Below are 12513 nucleotides of genomic sequence, written 5' to 3' on the forward strand. Positions count from 1 at the left end.
TCAGCCAATTCATATTCTTGGTCACAGTGTTAAAGTTTTATTCTCTTGTTCGATGTATCTAATATGTTATCCTTTTAATGTTGTCCAGCTGGTTTTCACATTAAATGTAAATAAGCAAACCATGTTATATGCTCAATAACACAGCAACAATGTGTTCGGATTTTGCGACATCGCACGTCATTGCTTTCCATTTGTTCCTGCAGCAATCATTAAGTTCATAACTCATATTCTTCAGTCCTAATAAACTCTTGATTTAATGTCGATGCCAGCACACTTCCACCGTTTTGCCATAGCAGCAACCTACAGCGACATACAGCAAGTTTTACCACTTCCTGTATGTCGGATAGCTTTCAAAGTGAACCGTCACTGCTTCCTCACCGCAAAGGGTCGGGGAGATCACCTTCTTCAAGTGCTGTAGGTGTGAAAGCAACTGTCAAAAACAAATTACCTGTGAAAGTGCTGTTATTATTGCAATATTTGTGTTTCCACTGCTGAGTTTTCCCACTGTGCACAGCGGTGCTACTGGAGCGTAGAAGTGGGCCAATTTTTTTTCTACATTAAAGCACTACAGTTTATGATTGAAAGGAAGCGTGTGTCAATTCTGTGTCACCACTGTGGTTGTGACCTAACCAGCACCAGTAGCTACTGTCTTTATTACGTGCATGAGCTCTTAACATGTTACTGCAGCAGTAGATCTCAAGGAAAGTATTATACTATCCTATATTAGACACAGCTGCATCCAATTGTCAACTAGATGTGACATATTGTTTACTGTCCAAAATTCCACTGTCACAAACCACATCAGTCGCCTTTTTAGATTGTCTTTTGTGCCCAAAAATACATTTTTCACATGCACTCTAATTACCTCTGTGAATGGTGACACATATTTGTAATTGGCTGCACTGGTTGGTTGTGCTGGTGCTTGTCACCAGCTACGGTGTGGGTGGGATGAATTGCGGCTCCACAGATATGATTTGCCAAAGACTCTCATCACAAAGAACGCAGTGATTTCTTTTTTAAATGTAGGATAACAGAAACAGATGTATGAGGCCTACAGACAGTATGGTCATGTGAGGTCAACCAGAGAGCCGTGCCAGACCAGCAGTCAATAGGTTTACATGCGCTCAGTACTCTTGAGTATTGCGTATATGACACGTATATGCCTGTACATTTAAGTCTTAATGAAGTTTTTACAGTTGTTTGCCGCCTTGCTTTGAAAATGGAATATTGTAGTTGTTTGGAAGTCACGTTGGCCTGCAACATCGTGCATGCAAATCCACTTCTGGAGAGTTTGTAGTAGTAGATCTGTTAATATTGTTGTCATCCGCTCATTTCAAAACACCTAAACCAAACCATCAAAACCGACAAAGTAGAAATGCGTCTCTTTATTTAACTACTGGCTCTATTACTAACCCCGGTTTGCACCTCGCCATCTTTATGATGAACCCTTGATCTCCAGCATGTCACTCTCACAGCTATGCCCTCTCTTCTTTGTTCTTCTGAAGAGGAAGAAGGGAGGATGCGAGCTCTACTTGTTATTTATTTTTATACACATCACAGAGACAGAGAGGAACATGTGAGCCAAAAGGTTGTGCGTTGTTTTCACTCTCTCTCTCTGTCTCTCTCTCTGCCTCTCTCTCGCTCTCTCAGCATGCCTTCATCTTTTAACTCTCACACCATCCCATCCCCCCCTCACCCTCTCCCCTGTGACCTTGCAGCTGTGGCTCCCTCGGCTCCCTCTATTAGCAGGGTATTATTGTCTGCAACGGTCTCAGAGCAATCGCATGGCAGTCAGGTGACACAGCTCAGGTTACCTCACGCTAATGTTGTCAGATTTTTCATAGATTTTCTGGGCTTCTGTCCTGAATATCCTGAATATCTATTTTACTGTATTTATTCACGAAACACCTATTTTGGGGCATTAAACACTACAGTAAAAATAGTTTTTATCTTAAAATGCTTCTACTACCTCATACTGTTATTGTACTGGCACCTAAATGGAGTTTCCTTGCAGATTAATAGTTGAAATAGTACATTAATACATTCATATGATATTGGTACTATTCTCTCTTTCCTTCTTTTCCCATTTCATCCCTCTTTTATTTCTTTCACATTCTTTTACCCAGTTTCCTTCTCTGCTCAAATCCTCCAAAACTAGAACATTAACTATGAATCGATTTTCATTGGGGCCCGGACTGACGTACAGTAAAACATCTTAATTAGTGAGATAAAGTGTTGATAACATTTAACCACATAGGGCACACACAGAAATGACAAAAGAGGCCAAAAATAGGGGAAAAGTTCTTGTTGATGCCTTTATTTGCAAAAGTTAAGTCCAGAATCCACCTGACTTTGCCTCTGCGATAACCCAAAACCTCAACCCGATTGTTTTGATTTTTTCATCATTGTTGTATTCTGACCTGTTATTCATCCCTCGCTTTTCCTGTCACCACTTTTATCACCGCTCCCTATATGTGAGCATTAGTCGGTCCTCTGTGTCCCGTCTATCCAAACATTCCCTCACAAATATTATCTTTCAGATTCTGTGCTCGCCAACATTCACATTAACCATTACCGTGGGAACATTGCGCCTTTTGTTAAACCTCGCCTGGGTGAAAAAACACAAAAAAATCCCACATGAGGTGAAAATCAGACACTCTTTCTTTTATTTGTTACGCTGTGATGATTCGGCCTGTCGTTACGGCAACTGCACTTGCGTTTGGTCAAGTTTGCAGACGGCTGACATGGCTCGACCCACCCCTAAGCACACACGCACGCACGCACGCACGCACGCACGCACGCACGCACGCACACACACACACACACACACACAGAACACACGTGAGGTGCAGGCCGTTGCAGACATGGTGGACTGTCGACCTCAGTGAGCAAATAAAAAAGTCAATCCCTCTGCACTGATACCGAGGTGGAATTGTATGAAACCCGCATTAATGGCCAAATTTAAGGCAATCATTTAAGGCAATAAATGTTTCATGGTTTATAGAGACAATGGAGAGGATTAAGTGATTTCAAACCTCAGAGAAGGACTCTGCAGGGGGTCTCTCCTCACACTCCCATTACAAAGCATGTCATACACAGCATATTTGAAGTATGGAATGTTTACCTTAACCACAGCAAAGACAAAGAAATCAGAGTAATCATGTAAACATAAAGGGACTCAAACGACAAAGAACTCTCAGTGAAATCAGCTCATGTGCTCTGTTGAATGGCTCCTAGTGGCCTCAAGCTCACCCCGTGCTAATCATTTGTCGCTTAACTGCAGTGTGTGCTTAGAGCTTTGCAAATTCTTGCTGTTGATCTTTAACATCATATTTCAGAGCTCAAGCCCACCAAATATAAAAAAATAAAGCCTAAGCAACATCTCTGCAGCTGCATTACTGACATCCTGCTATCATACAGAGCAGAAAACAGAGACATCACACCCACATGGCTGCGCAAGTTGAGGAGCGTGTGTGTGTGTGTGTGTGTGTGTGTGTGTGTGTGTGTGTGTGTGTGTGTGTGTGTGTGTGTGTGTGTGTGTGTGTGTGTGTGTGTGTGTGTGTGTGTGTGTGTGTGTGTGTGTGTGTGTGTGTGTGTGTGTGTGTGTGTGTCTGTGTGTGTGTGTCTGTGTGTCTGTGTGTCTGTGTCTGTGTCTGTGTCTGTGTGTGTTGTTTGAGAGCTATGGAGCCAGAAAGTCTAGATGTCTGTGGGTGTGAAAGAGGGAGAAAGAGAAGTGATACAGAATATTTGGTCAACAACTTTGGGGGGAAATGAGAATGTGGCTACCCTGTTCTGTGTCAAAATGTTCCACATCAACACATCACACTTAGCTTCAGAGCTTCAAGGCCGACCACTGGTTTCTATTCAATATAAAAATTGACAAGAACTATCGTCAATCAATTTTGCTCAAAGTTACATTATTGTTGCATGGCAATCTAAATGTTGGTGCAGTGTGATCCAGAAGGCCTCAGAGTACTCTGTAGTATTGATGGTGTAACTTTGCAGATTTAATGTTCACTGTGATGTATTCAACATCTAAAATATCAAATTTACAGTTTGGAACCTAGGATTTGATGAATTCCTCTGGACCTGCTGATAGTATTTCATACACTAAGTGCTCAGTGAATATGTCTGTTATACGGACTGAAATGTATTGATCCTAAATAATTCCTACTATTGACCTCAGCTGTCAATCATCTTATGTTCTCAGTGGGGTACAGCGGTGAGGAGGAGGAGGAGAAGGGAGCGAATAAGAAAGTTTGTGAGATTCCACTCACTCAGCAATCCTAATGGCTGTCACATCTTTGATTTGTTGTAAAGGGGTTAAAATATGCAACACTGCTGACTGCTGTTTCCCCATCAGCTGCATTCATTGTTCCTTTGCTGTTGATATCGAAATCACAAGAGGCCATACATAGGTACATACATACATATGCGGTCCATTGCCCTCTGTGCTGTCTCTCACTGACAGAATATGTACAGTGTGTATATAGGTACTGTGCTTGTTATGTATCACTGCGATCATGGTGTAGACTACTCCTCTTTCAGTGTAATAAGACTTCCTGTTGTTACCAGCTCATTAGGCAGCTCCAGCTCCAGCAGTCTCAGATAAGCCTATAGATTTCCTCAAGGGCCTATTTTATCACATGATGGATCCAGCCTGTAATCGTCTGAGCGATCTGTGTCTGCAGGCACGTAATCTCTCTCATTCCACAACCAGCGGCTCTTACTCTGACACATCTGTGAAATAGGCTGGGGACTCTATCTCTTCCACATTGTGGTGTTTTTAAAGAGAGAAACCTTTAACATGGTATTTTCAGAGCTTTCTTCCCTTTTCTTTTCTTTTTTTGTTTTTTTTGTTTCCCATCCCAATATTGATGTCATTTGTATCTCCACGGTTACATCGTCTTGTCATTTCAACATACTGTATCTCTGCTGGGTGTGGTTAGCCGCTGTCGCTCTGTTTGTTCTCCATTCATTCACGCATTTTTGCTGTCTTCATCGGTTTAGTTCTCCTCTTCTTTCTTTGTCTCTTGTTTTCTTTCTTTCCTCCCTTTTGTATGTAAAATAATCTCAAGAAATGTCCCATAACTGGATGTTCATTATAATACCAGACGCTTTCTTCAATTGATTAATTAATAATTAATACAAAATAGGTCACCAGACAGACAGACAGACAGACAGACAGACAGACAGACAGACAGATAGATAGATAGATAGATAGATAGACAGACAGACAGACAGACAGATAGATAGACGTGACAGATAGACGTGACAGATTTGATTGATAAAATAGATGATAATAATAGATAGATAGATAGATAATATAGTTGCAATAGATAAGTATAGTATGAGGGTTTGATGTAAATGTATAGAAGTATGATACAAATAGCAGTGATAGATAGAAGGTCCTGATATTGTAGGTACAACAGATAAGATGTAAAAGATAACAGATAAGGTAGAAATGAGGATTTGATGGGCACAAAAGATTGATTTTTCAAAGTTATACATGATAAAACTCCTTACATATTAATATCATTGTGTTTGTTTTGAATCCCACACAGTGTCATTCACAGTATAAGCCGATTTAAAGATGCTCTTAGTGTGTCCTGATAATCTCTGACACAGATCTAAAGCCATATTTCTCACATCTGGTCAAAGAGGAGATATTTATTTGTCAGAATAGTTTGCGCAGTTTTTAAAGGGTTACTGGCTGAGCAGATTTTCCTGTCGTGCCCGGTCTTAATTGACACTTTATTTTTGCATTGAAGCCCAGATCATGTATGATTTATTGCTTGTTTGTCTGAAATGTGTTTCCGTATAATCTGATCTCCCAAAATATCCTGACAAACATTTATGACTCAGCCTTGAAACAAATACAGGAACGATGTGTGGGCCAAGGAGGAATCCATGGCCTTGGCCTACAGGGGCTTCCTGAAAATAAACTCCCTTGTGTACACCAGGACGGTACAAAGTATCTGCAAGAGCAAAATCTCATTTATCCTCATTGCTTCCTTGACATCATTGTACACGTATAAGAGTAAATATTCATGAAAAGCTGCTTCACACTTTTCCCCACAAGCTCACCTCTATTGCTCTTTAATTGTTTCCGTGGCGTGACTGATTATACTGAGAAACACACACTGAAAATTAATCGTGGCGTCAGACCTCTTCATGTTTATGTTTTTTATGTCTATTTCCTGCATCAACTTCCTTCCTGTATTCTGTTACTGGTACAGTACAGACCACTTCCTCTCCAACTGCTGAGTCTTCATGTTTCAATGACGAAGCACAGAACATAGCAATAACATAAATCTATACAGTTCTATGTCAGAATGAATCGTGTTAGGGTTACATTTGTGAATTAACAGCCCTAACTCTTGCAGATGATGGTCTGATCTGAGCACATAGGATGGGGATGGTCAAAGCTCTGACCTTTATTGCTGCAACGCTAAAGGGGGGGGATGAAGGGGTTAAAATGACCTTTACAGCCATTTGGTTCCTCTAAAGAGTCCGTAGACAACATGGTGCCTCTTGCAGTGATTAAATAAAACAAATAAGGAAGTAAATGTGTTGAGGATTATATAAGTCTTTCTTGTCTCTGTACATGGGATCTATTAATATCCCATTAGGACTTATTCATTTCCTGTTGTCCGTCTGTTGTAGGAAAAGCCACAGAGCTGATAGGTAATGTACAATTCAGACAATACAGAAGGTGAATTATTTATTGTGCCACGGTAAACCTGAGCATGAATTTCCCTCAAGGAGATGGCGGTCACACTGCTCAGCATTGACGATGTACATTAATGAATAAAGCTGGGAGATCAGTAATGATATACAAGAAAAGTGAGGAGAACAGAATCCAGATTAAGGTTCTTTGAAGAGAGATTCATTGGGTAATCTTGGATATCAATCAGTGAATTTCTCAAGCGGTTTAGATCCCATCCACACTAACACACACACATTTGAAAAGGCATCTTTAGTCCCTATTTTGGCCTTACACCCACACTTTGAATTGAACTTTTCAACCCTCTTAAACTGAGCTTTTTGATAAAGCTCTCCAAAGTGGATAAATCTGAAGACACCAATTCATCATCACGTTCTGGCAATCACACAAAAACTGTGGCAGGTGAGCATGTCGGGCCATTGTTCTCTTTACTCTCTATTATGATTGTATGTTTGCTGTTCAATTCACCTTTATGTGGCACACAAGCAGAAAAGACAAAAGCCTTTACAATCACAGCTGCAGTGTTGTGGATTGCAATGAGCTTAGTGTATTGCCATACAAAGGGTGGCCATTTGAGACTAGGTGTGGACCGACTAGTGGCTGTCTGTACCTGACTGCACACAAGCAGGACGGAAATTCTGTGTTTTCAGCTATTGTTTTATGGACAGCAACACTACTGATATCCCTCCATCCATCCATTAAACATCACCGCTTATCCACTAGTGGGTTGCGGGGTCGCCGGAGCCATGTTTAATAATATAATAATGTAAAAACCTGTTAAAACCAGGACGAGGATCGGTTTCACACTCAAGACACTCAAGAGTCTTGGCTGAACTCTTTCTCTTGAGGTTGAGCTTTTGTGCTGTTTGTATCATCCACAATCATCACCGCAACGTGAAACTATCCAGTGTTTGTTTATACCTGTGAGATGGGAACAGCTACATCTGAAAGTTTCTCAAACTAAAATAGTGAAGTAAATAAAATATACACATGAAAGACAAGACATTTCCCCCAAAAACTCATTTTCAACAACGGGTGCTTTGCTCTAGGAACAGATTGTAAAGTTAATGTGTTGTGGAGTTTATCGTTTGTACTGTTCAGTTATATACATTTATTACATTACATTACGATCATTTAGCAGACGCTTTTATCCAAAGCGACTTATATTACAGAGGGTGGGAGCAGTTGGGGGTTTGGTGCCTTGCTCAGGGGCACCCCAGCAGGGACTCGAACTGGTGACCCTCTGGTTCCCAAGCGGAAGTCTACCACTCTAACTTCAATTCCAAACCTAGAGGGGTTGCTGTTTTTATCAATAAGAGAACTCAATTCTCACATGACGATGTTATTGCTGATAAGAATGGTAGATTTATTATAGTGGCAGGCACACTCATACTCATACTCTGGAATAGATTACAGTATTTCTCATAGATAACTCTTGCGATGATGCTTCCTCTAATTACTTAAGCGTTCCAATATCTGACTGTGTACCATTACCATTAGATATTCAACTATCCACACACAAATCCTCCCCTCCCATCTGTAAGTGTTACTCATTATTGCTGGCAGATAAAACATTCTGTGGCATGATCTCTAATTCCATTGACGACTTTCTCTCGTTTAATAAAAATGATTCTTTTTCGCACTCACTGCTCTGTGAGTCGCTGAAAACATTTCCTAGAGCTCAAATTATTTCCTATTCCTCTTATTCCAATCAAAATAACAATACGAAGGTTAAAAAGCTCTCAGCTGCCATCGTCTCTCTCGACCAACAATATGGATCTGATCCCTCCCCAGAACTTCTTCAGAAACATCTTAATCTTTAGAACGAGTTTGATCTGATGTTAAATAGGTGAAAAAGGATTTTATTATTATTCATTAAACGCATGTATTATTTTAATGAAGCTTGCGGCTCTACTCTACAGAGCCACCAGATACTGCTTTGCATATGTTAATTTTGCTGGGTCTCTGCTGGTGCTGCTCGTCATGTGTTCGCTGGGGTTCTTCCCGTTTAGCCATTCAAGGCGTTGAAGGTGATATGGCATGAACTCCACACTACATGCTTGCACGCCACTCACATACACGGTTGCCAGAGAGACACCTTTCTAAATTATACAGACATATAGCCCATTTCTATTGGCTGTAGACGGCTATGAGCTGGCTACAGGGCTGCCTGTATGGGTATGTGGCTTTATAGCAGCATAAAAATAGAGATGTACAGTAAAGGTGACGCAACGCAAACTGTGTATATATAACTATGCTTTCCCTTTAAGGAGTGAAGCCTTTTTCTAGTAAGCAAATCTGAGTGGTTACCCAGAGTTAGAGAATGGAAAATTACAACTCTGCATTGTTTTCTGCACAGACCTTTACTCTTGTAAACGAGAACATAAACTAATGAATCATCTCTGTGTCATAGGATACAAAGTGTTGCAAAGGAGACTTAAGAAGGCATTTCTGGAAACACTTATGATCTGGAACAGCAAAGTGTGTGTGTGTGTGTAAGTGTGTGTGTGTGTGTGTGTGTGTGTGTGTGTGTGTGTGTGTGTGTGTGTGTGTGTGCGCGTGTGCGCATGTGCGCATGTGCGCATGTGCGTGCGTGTGCGCATGTGCGTGCGTGTGTGTGTGTGTGTGCAGATTGCTGTGCTTGCTAGTGTATGCATTTCGTTCTCTTTGCTCCTGCTAATCTCCTGACCCCAAATGCAGAACAGTGGGAGAGCAGATACTATTTCCTGCTTGATTCAATATTAATAGATCTGTATGCCATACTGCCACACTCAACGCAGGGTAAAAAACCGAAGACTGTCCCTCCCATACCCCCCTCCCATTTTGGCTTTCAGCACAACAATGGCTTATGTAGGATGTGAGGCCCTGTGAACGTCAGGATATGAACAAGTCCCCGACACCAGGAAAACAGAATTAACAGAGTAATCTGAGCAGGTGTGAAGGACAGGACTATGAATCTGCTGCCATTCAAATATTCAGCTGTGAGCAGTCACAGATAACAAGGTGCAAACCCAGCCTGACAATAGTAATAATAACAAGGTGCATGGTTATTAAGGATCTTAGGAGGGCTGTTGGGTGACCAGAAGTTACTCACTCTTATGCTTCAAAGCTTGCACAAGCATTGTCATAGTCTTGAATGTCTGAAACCAAGAAGGCAAAGGTCAGCGCTTAGCGGTTAGCGGTTAGCGGTGACTCCGTTCCTCCCTCTATTTTGCAATGGCTAGAGGATACAATATATTTTCTTAAACTCGAGAAAATCAAGTGCACTATGAGGGGCCACACTGATAAGTCTATCAGAGATGGCAACCGTTTCTCTCTTACTTCACAGATCTACAGGATATGCCAGACCAGTTACTGATTACCAGAACACCAAACAGCTTTTTCATTTTATTTTACATCCCAGGCGGGCCAGGACGGGTTAGGGTTAGGCCTATGAGATCATCGCAAAATCTACCTACTTGTATTCTACCTCAAGGTCTACGTATAAAGTTTAACAACAACAATAGTAATAATAATACAACCTTCCTTCGTTCTCTCTATCTCTCTTTCTCCTTTTCCCCCTCTTTCTGTATAAAAAAATGATCTCCAAAATATCATATATATATAATATAATCCTATAATTGTATGCACAATGTCATGTAAAACGTTTGCTTCAATAAAAACAAATAGCAAACAAAAAAAAGACTGTTCACCTCTATGCTCTGATTTAAGATAAGATTTAAGATACTTTATTTGTCATGTTGCATGCAATTCACAAATCACGTGCAATTGAAATTTTTGTTGCACTCCCTCTTATATATCACACACACACACACACACATGCATTGAAGAGGGGGTGCAGGGCAGCCATTTTTGGCGCCCACTGGAGCAGTTGGGGGTTCGGTGCCTTGCTCATGTGCACCTCGGCAGTGCTCTTAAGGCAAACTGGCAACTCACCAACTACGGGTTTGCTTACTTGGTCCACACAGGGGACTTGAACCAGCGACCCTCCGGTTCCCAGCTGTCGACTGAGCTACTGCCGCCCCCGATGTCATGATGATGTCATGATGATGGTAGAAACACTCATCAAATATCCAATCGTATATTTTGTGACTGATAGTATAAACACGCAAACAACTCAGTGAGTGATTGTGGCTTGTGGATAGGAGCATTATTCTCCTGGTAGGTAGGCAAAATGAATTGTGGGTCAACTGGGAACACTCACATACTTATGTAAATAGTAATTAGACCAGTGGTCATCCTCAAAGGGACAATTAGAGATAAACATGTCAGGAAAAGTGCCCTGATGAGAACAAAACAACCAAATGTGGTTACTGATGGAAAACTGGATGAGGACGTTTTCTATATTTAGAGACTTTAGCTGCCAATACTGTTGTAGGTCTGTTGGATATTGATTAAGAAAACAAAAGTGTTTCCATGAAAACTACTGAATCATACAGTATCTACTTTTCAATCCAGAACGGATTGTTCACAATCTTTGTTCTCAGTCATGGACTTAATCATTCCATTTTCCAAACTACTTCTAATAAAAGAGTTTACCAGAGCTTCTAGAGTCAAAGTTAAAACCAGTGTGGGCCTTCAAGTTGTGCCACTGTAGTTGATAAAATAAATGATGGTCTCCCAGCAGTTCCAAAGTCTGTGTCTAACTAATGCAGACCTCTACTTGGCACCAGATCAATAAGAAGCTACAATGTCTATCTTAAACCTCAGTTTAAGGCAGAACAACCAATAACAAGTCATTTTATTGATGGTCTCAGTCATTTTTAACCTTTATGTTATATTTTATTAAAACTATACTCTTTAGTTTGATGCTGATATTGAGATGTGTGTATTGATACTATGTTTGTTGAATTTTCCTCCATGGAAAGTATTATTATTGTTCAAAATGAATTGAAATCATTACAACCTGTTAGATATTTTTGAATTATTTTTTAGAGACATTATTTATATATTTATATATTTATTTAAATATGTTGTGATGATTAGGCACTATGCATTTAGACCTCTGCTCCTGCGGAATAAGGGGCTGTAATAGTAGGATGTGTGCAAAACCAAACCCGGCTCCAGTGCAGCGTCCCCCCCGCTGACGCGCAGAGAGGAGAGCACCACGTGAAAGCACCAGATGAAAAGGTGCATTCATGCCTGCACCGTTATAAGAGCAAGGGTCATCTTAATTCACGGAAATAACCCATGTGACTATCAGTGAGAAACTACGACGCTGTAAACCACCGAGCCGGTCGGTGGTGGTGATGATGACGATGATGATGAAGAAGGGGGTGCGTTTTCCTTCCAGCAACCGGTGAGAGAGCGAAAAAGAAAGAGAGAGAGAGAGAGTGAGTGGGGGACAGCCAGGCTGGACGTCTTGTGCTTACAAGGCCAGGGTACTTCCACGGATTTCATCACCATGGCGTGGAGAGGAGGCACAACACGGTCGTCGCAACGGCCATTCCTGCATTTAAACTAACTTGGCATCGTATCTGACCCTGGAGGAGCAGAGAAAAGCGTAAAGGTAAACGCGTACGATTATTCTCACGTCAATGAAGAACGACGAGACGGCGTTTATGCGTCGTGTTTAACGCTACTCGGCAACGATGGAGGTGGAATTTTGGTGAAATGAGGGGTCCAGATTTACTCCCCTGACCTGCTTACGCGTATTGTTCTCCTGTCTGACTTTGATATGCGCCATACTGGACATGTATTTACCATCGTTTTAGACACTTTCCACCTCCTACTCTGCTCTTACCGGACCCCCAGCTCAATGTTTCCCCCCTCAAACAGCGCCGTGT

General features: G+C 41.3%; 1 protein-coding gene across 4 annotated transcripts in view; it reads left to right on the forward strand.

The window, feature by feature from the left end:
- The first annotated feature begins 11824 nt into the window (after window positions 1-11824).
- st3gal3b (ST3 beta-galactoside alpha-2,3-sialyltransferase 3b) overlaps window positions 11825-12513 on the forward strand; it is a 36952-nt gene continuing 36263 nt past the window's right edge. For all 4 annotated transcript variants that reach the window (XM_076144878.1, XM_076144877.1, XM_076144879.1 and 1 more), the window contains exon 1: window positions 11825-12236. The gene's annotated coding sequence lies outside the window, so the exon portion shown is untranslated. The remainder of the gene's footprint in view (window positions 12237-12513) is intronic.

The sequence above is a fragment of the Genypterus blacodes genome, unplaced genomic scaffold (genome assembly GCF_046128005.1).
Source record: "Genypterus blacodes isolate CSIRO-AG114 ecotype Tasmania unplaced genomic scaffold, CSIRO-AGI_Gbla_v1 ptg000029l_1, whole genome shotgun sequence".
NCBI lineage: Eukaryota > Metazoa > Chordata > Actinopteri > Ophidiiformes > Ophidiidae > Genypterus > Genypterus blacodes.